Below are 10779 nucleotides of genomic sequence, written 5' to 3'. Positions count from 1 at the left end.
TTTAATATGCGGATCATCATATCACGACCTGGGTGTCCCAAACGGTCATGCCAAAGCCTATATGTGTCAGAATCCCATAAGTCATCTCTCATGATATGGTTGGATTCAAAAACTTGAATAGTGGTTGCATACAACCCACTAGATCAACACATAAGTTTCTCTAATACTCGTTTATGTCCGTAGTCATTAGAGGTAATGCAAAGGAACTCTTGTCCATTCTCACAATGTGTTTCCACATGAAAACCATTGGCTCTTATATCTTTAAAACTCAATAGGGTTCTTCTAGCCCTAGGAGAGCATCAACATAAATTGAGCTGGTCCTCGACCATGAATCAATTGTGATGGTCTAGCCATCGTAGTCACAGAAGATTGACTAGGCATCATCCATAGAAATAGTTGCCTATGTCGCAATATAGTATGTGTGGTGCCAATATCAACAAGGCATTCCAACTCTCCAGGAAACATACTGAAAAATAATAAAGTTCGGAATTAAAATATGTCCATGACATCGAATAATAATACAATAATTTATTAATAAAGATAGTCAATGATTACATCAAAAGTCTAATCCAAAATAAAATCAAAGTAAGACACATTGTAGTCACTCTATCCGTTTGGTAACTCCAATCAAATATGACCAGGAAAGTAGAGAGATGTTGGTGGAGCGAGGCTCTCTTAAGTACCATTAATCTCAATGACTTTCCTAGACATCATATTTCATTGGGTGCACCACATAAGAAAGAGTTTAATATAATTGTCATTTATTGACTAAGGCATATTGCCATTACAAAAATTCTTAGAAAATAAAAGGACTAATCTAATCAAAGTTTGCGGCATCCTTGTGCACTTCATCGTCAGCTTTAAAGTCCTCTATGGTGAGATGGACGTCTCCACCATTTTCTTCTTCTTCTGCAAGGTACACTTCTTGCTCCCTCAGGTCCCTGTATGCCCTGTATCTTGAAGCTAGTTGCTCGCTTGCCTTGCATTGCTTGAACCAATGCTCACTTGATCCACATTGATGACACCACTACTAGAATTTTGGCCTTAGACATCACGACAATTACATCGGTGAGGAATTCACACGATGTAAAAAAATATCATTAACATCGATTTCTCAAATACCGATTTCTATGTATATTACTGACATCGATATTTATTGTTGACTGATGTCTAAGGTTTGATTTAAATTTTTGCGAAAACGCGGAGCGGCTAAGTTAAAATTTTTGAGAGAAAACGCGGGGATGAAAAGTTGTTTCCCTCACTTAGACAAATTTGGACTAAAATTGACTTGCCCAGTTGCCCTAACTATTCGACAGCCTCTATTCTTCCTCTTCGTTCTACACCGACTCCTCGCTCTATTCCTCCTCTTCATCCTCTTGGTTCTTTGAATCCAAGCAGAACTCGACACCTCGTCCTCCATCTTGTTCGAGTCAGGCCAGCTCTTGTTCCTCCTCTTCGTTCTACGCCTCCTCTTCGCTCTATTCCTCCTCTTCATCATCTTGGTTCTTCGAATCCAAGCAGAACTCGACGCCTCGTCCTCCATCTTTTTCGAGTCAGGCCAGCTCTTGTACGTGCTCGAAGACAGTGAACAGCATCGGTTCCTCAAGGCCGCCGTTTCGGAGAAACTTTGAGCTTTTGAGTCATAGGTAATTCACTAATCTGTGGAATACAAGTCTTTGAAGGATTTGTGAGTTCTGAATCACCGATCTGAGCTTTTGTTTCTTATTTTGCTTCCAAGGAATTGTGTTTCATCTACAGAGTTATTCTTCATTCAGCTGGGCAAAGTTTGAAGCTTCCATGACCATGTAACTGGAGCTTTCTAGGCATTCTTTATCTCTGGTTCGCTCTTTCTCAATTCTTGTCATTGTTTGTCACTGATTTGGGAAATTTTGGGGATTTTGTTGAGTTTTATAAATTTGAAGCTTTACTTTTCGGAGATTATAATCAGAGGCAATAGATCTTTTTCTAGTTCAGTATTTTGTGTAAGATAGGTGATAATGATCTACGGTGACATTTACTTCATTTGTTTAGGTACCTGTAAAGTATTTGATTGGGCTTGAAAGGAAAAGCGCAAGACAAGGTATGTTAAATTGTTTCATTGTCAACTGTGTTCAATATTTCATCAGTCCTTACTTTTTCTGTTGGATTTCATTGTTACCTAAAGGAGTTTATGTGCAAGTTTATAAACAAAGTGCCCATCTGATGTAGCTATAGCAGCAAAGCTCTTCTAGGCAATGATTTGTGTCCGTATGGTTATAGGAAGTCATAGTACTCTAATACCAATAGAAATTGTTTGCTGTCTGGCTATAGAATTTGTCTAGGTGAAACCTAATTAAACTTTCAAGGCATTTTTTTAATTTCGTCAATTTATTTTGAGTTTCTCCTTCCTCATTTTTCAGCTGATTCTAATGTATTAATGAAAGATTGTAGCTAATTTTTTTCTTTTCTTCTTATCAAAGTTTACTATTGCTGTCTCTTGATTTTCTGATCTGTTGGCAGTGTTCTTGGTTCGTCTTTCTTGGAGCATGTTAAGGAGATATTGGAACCTGATACTTTTATTGCTGCAGCGCCTTGGGTGTACTACCCAATAATTGAAAAGTATTCAATATATTTGACATAGTAAGTTTCTCCCTTGCTTCATTTATAGTTATTCTAGAATCACATCTGCCCCCTCATCAAGCTCCCAGGCTACGAAATCTGTTGATAATATCTCAGTTTTGATATTTTGAATTATTTATTGGTAGGATGTTTATTTATCTGTTATGGAATTTTATGTATATCATTGTTTTCTTACCCCATAATGTTTGTTCACTACTGACTTGCCAAGGGAGAAAAATGCTGTAACTCAAGGAAAATAGGACTTCATTTTTGATGCCTATGCCTATGGATTTTGCATTGTCATTGCTATGTCCGGGTTTATGTAAAATGATAAAATTATTGATTCAGATTACTCCTTTTTTGCCGTTGAGTTTCTTTGGCTCTCATTGCTTCAGTTTCTGATTATCAAGTTTTTTTTTTCCTTTCTTAAAAATAGATAATTAATTTTTCGTTATTAGTGTTTCTTTTAGTGAATGCCATGTATCATACGATTTGAGCTCCTTAGGTTGATAGTTATACATATCAGTCAACAGCGCTTTGGTTGAGATAATAGTTCAGTTTCTAATACCAAATTTCATCATCTGCTTTGTATCCAATAAAGTTTTCATGCTTAATATATATCATACTCATTCAAGATCTCTTTAAGCTAAATTTAAGCGCAGCATTTTAACTGGTTTGTTGTCGTACGTGACTCAGATCTTCTATTGTAACAGGCTCTTCAGCGCTTCCAAACCGAGCATGGAAAAGGGTTTCCGACTCATTTCTCCCAGATAGGGGCTCCTGACTTCTATACCATTCAAAGGCCGACAAGGTTGGAAAAAGCTTCATTTTTTTTATCACTGCTCTGAACAAGACAGGTCTGATGGTTTTGAATTCATTGTATTAAATCCACTTCCTACTCGCATTATGCTCTTTATGATCTTCGCTCATGATCCAATTGCCATGTATTTGGTTATTGAACCTCAAAGTTTATGTTTTCATGTGATCAATCAATGCAGCAAGCTTCAAGGATGCTATAAACACAGACATGCCAAAGTACTGCAACCATCAAGTAAAGATGCGGCCTCAAGTAAGGCCTTGATTAGAATTTGATCTAATTCAAACTCACCGTATTTGATTCCTTATTGGTAAGGATTTCGAGTGCAACTCTAACCCAAACTACATGGATTTTTTTTTTTTGGAATTTTAATTAATGGCTGAAGTGGTTTTCCAGATTGTTATGGGACAAGTTTCTTCATCACGCCCTCAGCCATCGAATGATGGCCAGGTAGATTAGCATTGTACTTTTCTTCCTTTCATAGATAGAATATAACAACTTATAGAACCTTTTTTTTGTGACGATTATGTTTTGAACTTAACATAGTTACTATATAGGAACCATCCCGTGTCCATGCACCCAATGCAGAAAGGCAAAGTACAAATACCTCTCAAGGAGAGAGGAGACAATCAGTGAGTTCTTCAGAAGCTATTTTATCGCAGTCTCACCCACTGGATGAAGATCAGGTTAATTTGCATGATACATTGTTTCGTTTGTTACATGTAAACAATTGATGGAAAGCTTCATAGCAGGGATTTGGGATTTTAGGAGCTGATGAAATGCTTAGTTTGTACCTGTATTAATGCAAGATGAATATTGGTTGCCGGTGTTATTTCAAAAAAGAATTACATGTGAATTTCAAAGGCTTATGAGGTTATTGAAAGTTTCACCTCCTCAACTGTTAACTCCTTACAAACGTGGTCGTAAATTTCACTTTGTCAGTCCATTTAAGTAATGTTGTACGTCTGAAACAAATTGTAGGTACCCCCTACAGAGGGAGAAAAGAGTAGTTGACATCACTAATCTGCTATAACATTGGTTGTTTGTAACGTGTTATAGCAGATAAGGCTGAAGGTTAACCTTATCTGCTATTTGCAATATCAAACCCAGACAAAAGAGTATGGGGTAAGAATTAGCAATATCAAACCCAGAGAAAAAGAGTATGGGGTTTATCACTGCAGTGTTCGACTAGAAGAACAAGAGGACTGATAGATTTGGGTTTGGTTTGGAGAGTAAACGATTGCAGGTTTGGAAATCCTATTTTCCTGCTGTGTTCTTCTTCTTTTAGTTTTGTTTGTGCTGAGGTTAGAGATATAGGCATTTGATTTAGTCTCTGCTGATTGGTATCCTCTTTTCAAAATTTCTACTTTGCTTTTGATTACTTTGAACAACCCTATATCTTCTATTGTGGTCATGGTTGATTATTGTTGGCATTTCAGTTTTCAATTGGGCATGCCTTCTCAGAGTTATTTTGGGCCTTTGGTTCCTTAGCATTGTGTGAGTTACCCGAACCATTGAATATATAAGAAGGATCTCCACCACTGTTTCAATTGCAGAAACCTCCAGCCTCCATCAAGGTCAACATCTGCTTTTAGCCGATAACAAGCTTAGACATGAAAGTCAACATCATGAAAGGCTTGGTGAGATTTCACTTTCATACATACTGATTTTGTTCACTTGATTATCACATCATTCAGCTTAGTAACTGCTAGATTACTTGATTTCAGTTTGAGTTAACGATCATGATTCTGTTTATTAGGCTATTGAGTTTTTATTCAATTCAATTGAATTCAAATCAGTAAACGTCTTCTTATCTTTCCATTTCTTAGTCGAAACAAATTCAATTAAATTGTTTCCTGGTTGAATTATGTACTCTATGATAACCTTTATTTTTATTTTTGAACAGCTCCGAAAGGACCGAAACTCAAGTTTTGGGAGAAATCTGAAAAAAGAAGGTTGTACTCATAGCTGAAACAGAGCAGGTTTGATCTTTAATAGAACTATCTTTTTTGACTTTCCGATGCAAATGTGTTCCAGGTGAAGGGAGGGGAGCAGAAGGTTATGTCGTACATTTTCAATGAAATTTCCTTCAAACCACCCTTACCAATAAACAATTTGTCTTAAGTCTTAACTTTATGATATTAATAGTCTATTTACAATGCATATTTTGCACATTTGCAGACCCCGTATCACGAAGTATGTGAAAGACCCTTAATAGTATACTTATATAATTTCACGTTGCCCTGCATTACATAAAGAGGGGCAAAACTCCGAGGCTCTTATTCGGGTAAGCTTTAGTTGTCTGTGTGTACAAAATTGTTGACAAATGCAGTTCATTGATACATTGAATATCATGTGGTTTCTTTTTGTTGTAATGCATTGCTTTTAAATGACCACCCGCAATATCTCAAGCTTCAAATTATTTGTTCGGGCTGATTCCAGAATTTTGGATACATTGCCTTTGGCCATTCCTCTACAAAAGTATCCAATACCTAGGAATATGTCCCGTAATCGACATACAATAACAGTTTTAAATCAATGACTACATCACATGATCATGATTCATGAGGATATGTCGATATATATTGGCCTGTATCTTCTTTCGGACAGTTTGCATATGCATGTTTTTAAATTTTAACACTAGCACGTAACTACAAAACATATTATAGTTGGTGCCAACTTATTAAAATGGTACCAACTTACTAAACAGAATCTTGGATTTTTGATAGTATTTTCATACAAATTGATGTATTTTAGTCTTTCCTCTATGGATACAAGTGCAAGTTTTAGATGCTTGATCTTTAGAATGCTTTTATTTTTTAATCTTTTAATGATAATTATTGTATGTTTCCAGATTAAAAGCGTAGCTCAGTACCTTTATTTGAGAAGGAACCCATCCATGTTCAGAGATGAGAGTTCTCCGCCAGTCTACTGGTGATAACCATTTGGTATGCCTTACTTTCTCCAGTGTGTTGGCCAGTTGTTTTCATGTGCTCTTTGTGCTTGCAGTGTTAAAAGTTAGAACTGCGCCAAGCTTAAGTATTACAGTCTACTGAATGCAGATTTTGCACTTGGGAATAAATTTTCTGATAGCTGATGATATGCTTGGAATACTTGCTGTCAAGCTAAAGAAAGGATCGGCTTTGGCTTTGGTATATGCATTATGATGGAAACTTTGGTTTAATTATAGTGGGCAGATTTTATAGTGGGCTGATTATGACTTATGTTATTGAATATATTCATAGTGGGCAGTGAAGACTCGGAAAGTATACACCCAAGATGAACTTGACGAGGTCCGCATTGAAGTAGATGACTATTTGCAGACTTTGCTATAGATGCTGACTCTACCAAAGTGATTTTGAGTAAGGCTAGCTAGATTTTGTAGAATCATTTTGAAGTAGAACGTTGTACAGTTGCAGGTGAACTAAACTGCATATAGTTATTGCAATGGTCTATTTTGGGCTAGCCTTGGATGTAGGTTGGGATGTTTTTGCCTATTTTTGAAACTATTAACAATTTTGCTGTTCGACAGAAATTAATGCAATGCCCCATATTCAATTAATTCAGAATGTCATGTTGTTGAATGTGGATTACAATCATTTTAGCAGCTATAATTAATTTCTTGGACATCATCTCATATAAAAGATATGATGTATATACACATATTTCAAATCAGTGTTAAACTACAAAACGATGTCCAGAAAGAGATAATACATCAGTTTCGAAACTAAAATCGATGTCTCATTTTTCATGGATAACGATGTATTGAGTAAGAAGCGATGTTTAAAAAACTAATCGACGTCAATGTAAACTACAGGGAACGATGTCTGGAATCAATGCGGACATCGATTCACAATTTCGGAAACGATGTCTGGAATCAATGCGGACATACAATTTGGGAAACGATGTCTGGAATCAATGCAGACATCGATTCACAATTTGAGAAACGATGTCCGGAATCAATGCAGACATCGATTTACAATTTGGGAAACGATGTCTAATAGTAAAATGGACATCGCTCCATAAAAGGAAACGATGTTTATTATAATAATGCACATCGTTTATTATATACTAAGGAATGTAGATTGAATCTTAAATAGTAGGATATATGGAAAATATGTGTGAACCTCACAAACGGCAGACAAAATGAAAATAATCTGATGTCTGATACCATAATAAACATCGTTTCTAATATGAGTAACGATGTTAAAATGAATATTTATGCTATTGGACCTATACTTCATTAAGCATTAAATGCCAAAATATGAAGGTTAACAATATCTAAACACACTAATATGTTATCATAATAACTGTTTTACATCGGTTCCATAAGCTTATTCGATGTCTATTGTTGATCTGGACATCGGTTTTTGACCGATGTCTTTTTGTTCGTGATTTTTAACATCACCCACTAAGACATCGGATGATTTTTTTTTTAACATTGGTTTTTGGCCGATGTAAAAGGCCAAAATTCTAGTAGTGCACAGTCATTGTGGTTGCCTCCCTTTAATTAAGGTGCATGTTGTGGGCATTCCCTAGGAGGGTTGGTGCCACCACCACGAGTCATGGCGCCTCCACCACCAGCTATGGCGCCACCACCACTACCAGGGATACCACGACCACCTCTCCCACGTATGGCATTGCCACCACGTGTATCAGCACCAAACTTGCGGTTTCATTCCTTGTTAGGGTGGTTATATGGACCCATACGTCCCTCATATCCCTTATTCTTAGGGTTCTGCTCCTTGCGCCCTCTTTTGGGTGCATTATAATTCGCCTCATGAACTCTCTTAGTTTCAATGGGCCTTGAATTATAATTCCTCACGAGTATGTTATCATGTTTCTCAGCTACAAATATAAGATTGATAAGCTGATGAAACCTCGTGATCCATCCAGCATTGACTTCAGTGCAGTATTGCTTTGATACCACAATGGCTGAAACAGGGAAGGTGGAGAGAGTTTTATCAATTAGCTCTTGCTCTGTGACAGGTTGTCCACAAAACCTCAACATGGGCTGTAGGCGAAGAGCTTCTTAATTATATTCAGCAACAGACTTGAAATCAGCAAAGCGCAGATTGTTCCATTGAACCTTCAAGTCAAGGAGGAGGGAATCTTGGACATTGCCAAAGCGCTTTTCTAGCGCTACCCATAGCTCTCTTGCATCCTTTATAGACATATACTCCAATCTAAGTGCCTTATCCATATGGCGTCGCATCAAGATAACTGCTTGAGCATGCTTTGTAGATGTTCGCACGAACACACGATCCGAGTTAGGTGTCTGGATTATGGGTAATATTCCCTTTGAAGTGAGGTGGTTCTCAACATCGGTTACCCAACTGTGGTAATCCGAGCCTGTTGAGTCAAGCATGGGAAAGTCGAGTCTAGGTTCATTCGACATCCTGAAAATAAGAAGAGAAGATATATTAGTTTCGGAGCTAAACTTCCACGAAAACTAAAATAATAAGATTTCCGAGCTATGCTACCAAGAAAACAATTTCCAAGAATCTCTTTTACATTAGATCAAACAATAATGTTTTAATATGGTCACAATTTGATGCTTACAGACGCTCTTAGTCTGAGCATTATGAACACTCTTAGTTCGTTAAGCGTGAATTCCCACAATTCTGCTTTATTAAATAATTGAACCCATGTTCGTATATTGAAAATCCTGCAGAAAATAAAGGAATTTAAAAGACAAGAAAGCAGGAACTTTAATCTTTAAAACTTACTTGTTGAAATTCGGAGCAGATTAGCTTCTGAACAGCTCCCACTGTAATGGTGTACAGATCTCAAAATGACTCCAATAGGGCTGAAATTTGGAGGTCAGATAGAAGAGTCAGAGAATAAAAACTTTGATGAAGGAACGATTTTGATCTGACGTCCCGATAAAGACGTTTCAGGGTGTACAAACAGGCTGATTTGCACAGGAATGAGCGTGCTGCTGTGCTGCAGGGGCAGCAGGCGTGCGAAGATGCTGCAGGAGCAGTAGGAGGCACACGGGTGCTCAAGGGCTATAGGATCAACATACGGTATGGCTAGCAAGGGCTAGGAGCTTGCGGCAGTTTTTGGTGAAAGAAATTTCGGGTGTTAGGATTTTTTTTCTTGGCTAGGGCTTGGGTTAGAGTATCGTGTTGATAACGTGTTGTAGAGAATTGAAAATTTTGTATTGTATTCATCTCACCATGAGGTTTATACAGGGTTACATCATGTATACAAAAGGCAATACATAATAGTTATACTAATCAATCGTACATTACAAGTATGTCAATCACATACAATACAAATCTGTCAATCGCATACATTAAGCAATACCTATTGCATGAATAGTCATTATCATTCACAACAATTTTTTATTTTTTTTATTTTCATCCTTGTTTTCGTCAAATGGGTATTTCAAATTCTTGTGACAGTATTTAAGAAAGAGATTGTTGGTTTAGTCACGAGGAAGCAATACGTTGAGAAGGTAAATTAGTTAAAGGCGTTAATATTTGAAATCATAGATGTTATAAGAAACTACTTAATCATCTTAATCATATTAATAGACAATTAATAATCCTACTTAATACAAAAGTTGGTGATCCATCGAAATCTTACTTAATATCATTCTAATCCTCGACATCCTACATTCATCAACAATTCCCTCTTCTTCCAATGTCAATCATAAAGAGTAACGTTATCTTTCATGGCCTTGGTTAAGTCAAAATTGTCATCAAATGTGCAATCGCCCTTTGAAGTAATTCCTGCAACTGATAAAAGAAAAAAATAGTTTGTGTAAAAATGATTATTATGTAAAAAGAGTATGAGTATGCATATACAATAAAATGAAGAAAAAAAATATATTATTCTTGTATACCTTTCATTTCACTCCACATTCAGTCTCGGGCACACATAAGAGCCTCCAAAGCGGCATGTAGACGGCTCTGATGAGAGCTCACAACTCTCCATTCAGTCAAGCAATCCATCAAAGCATTAGCAAGTACCTCAGCTGTATGTGGACACAGCACATAGATAAACCTATTAAAGAAACAAATACATTAAGTAGCATTAGCAAGCAGTTCATAAAGTCATCCATCAAAGTTAAAACTTTCAATTCAAGCACAAAGTAAGAATTGTATAAGTGCAACAAAACTCACAAGCCGACCATTCAAGACCCAAGTATTATCTATGAAATGTGCGGTCATGGTCATGAAACCCCTCTTTTGGTTGTTTGAGGTCCACATGTCTGTTGTGGTTGCAATTCTACTACTATTCGTACTCAACAATTGCATTGTCTTTTCTTTTTCGTGCTCATAGATCTTCATAATATCTCTCTTTATCGTGTATTGAGAAACAAATCTAAACAATGGCTGTAAAGAGTAACAAAA

At 36.7% G+C, this 10779-nt stretch overlaps 1 long non-coding RNA gene across 18 annotated transcripts; it reads left to right on the top strand.

Annotated features, from left to right (window-relative positions):
• Positions 1 to 1262: 1262 nt before the first annotated feature.
• On the top strand, positions 1263 to 6880 carry LOC112179789. Of its 18 annotated transcripts, XR_005803292.1 has the most exons (14): positions 1263 to 1646; positions 1739 to 1839; positions 2032 to 2080; positions 2500 to 2619; positions 3312 to 3455; positions 3597 to 3725; positions 3812 to 3865; positions 3973 to 5055; positions 5322 to 5370; positions 5453 to 5473; positions 5597 to 5702; positions 6270 to 6363; positions 6478 to 6567; positions 6661 to 6880. It is a non-coding gene; the product is annotated as an uncharacterized LOC112179789 (long non-coding RNA). The 18 variants fall into 18 exon arrangements; XR_005803293.1 differs by having other exon boundaries at positions 3973 to 4101; positions 4972 to 5055; positions 5322 to 5702; XR_005803289.1 differs by having other exon boundaries at positions 3973 to 4101; positions 4855 to 5055; positions 5322 to 5702.
• The last annotated feature ends 3899 nt before the right edge of the window (positions 6881 to 10779 follow it).

This window comes from Rosa chinensis, chromosome 1 (genome assembly GCF_002994745.2).
Source record: "Rosa chinensis cultivar Old Blush chromosome 1, RchiOBHm-V2, whole genome shotgun sequence".
NCBI lineage: Eukaryota > Viridiplantae > Streptophyta > Magnoliopsida > Rosales > Rosaceae > Rosa > Rosa chinensis.
Note: the sequence above shows the minus strand (reverse complement) of the source record. Positions and strands in the feature narration are given on the sequence as shown.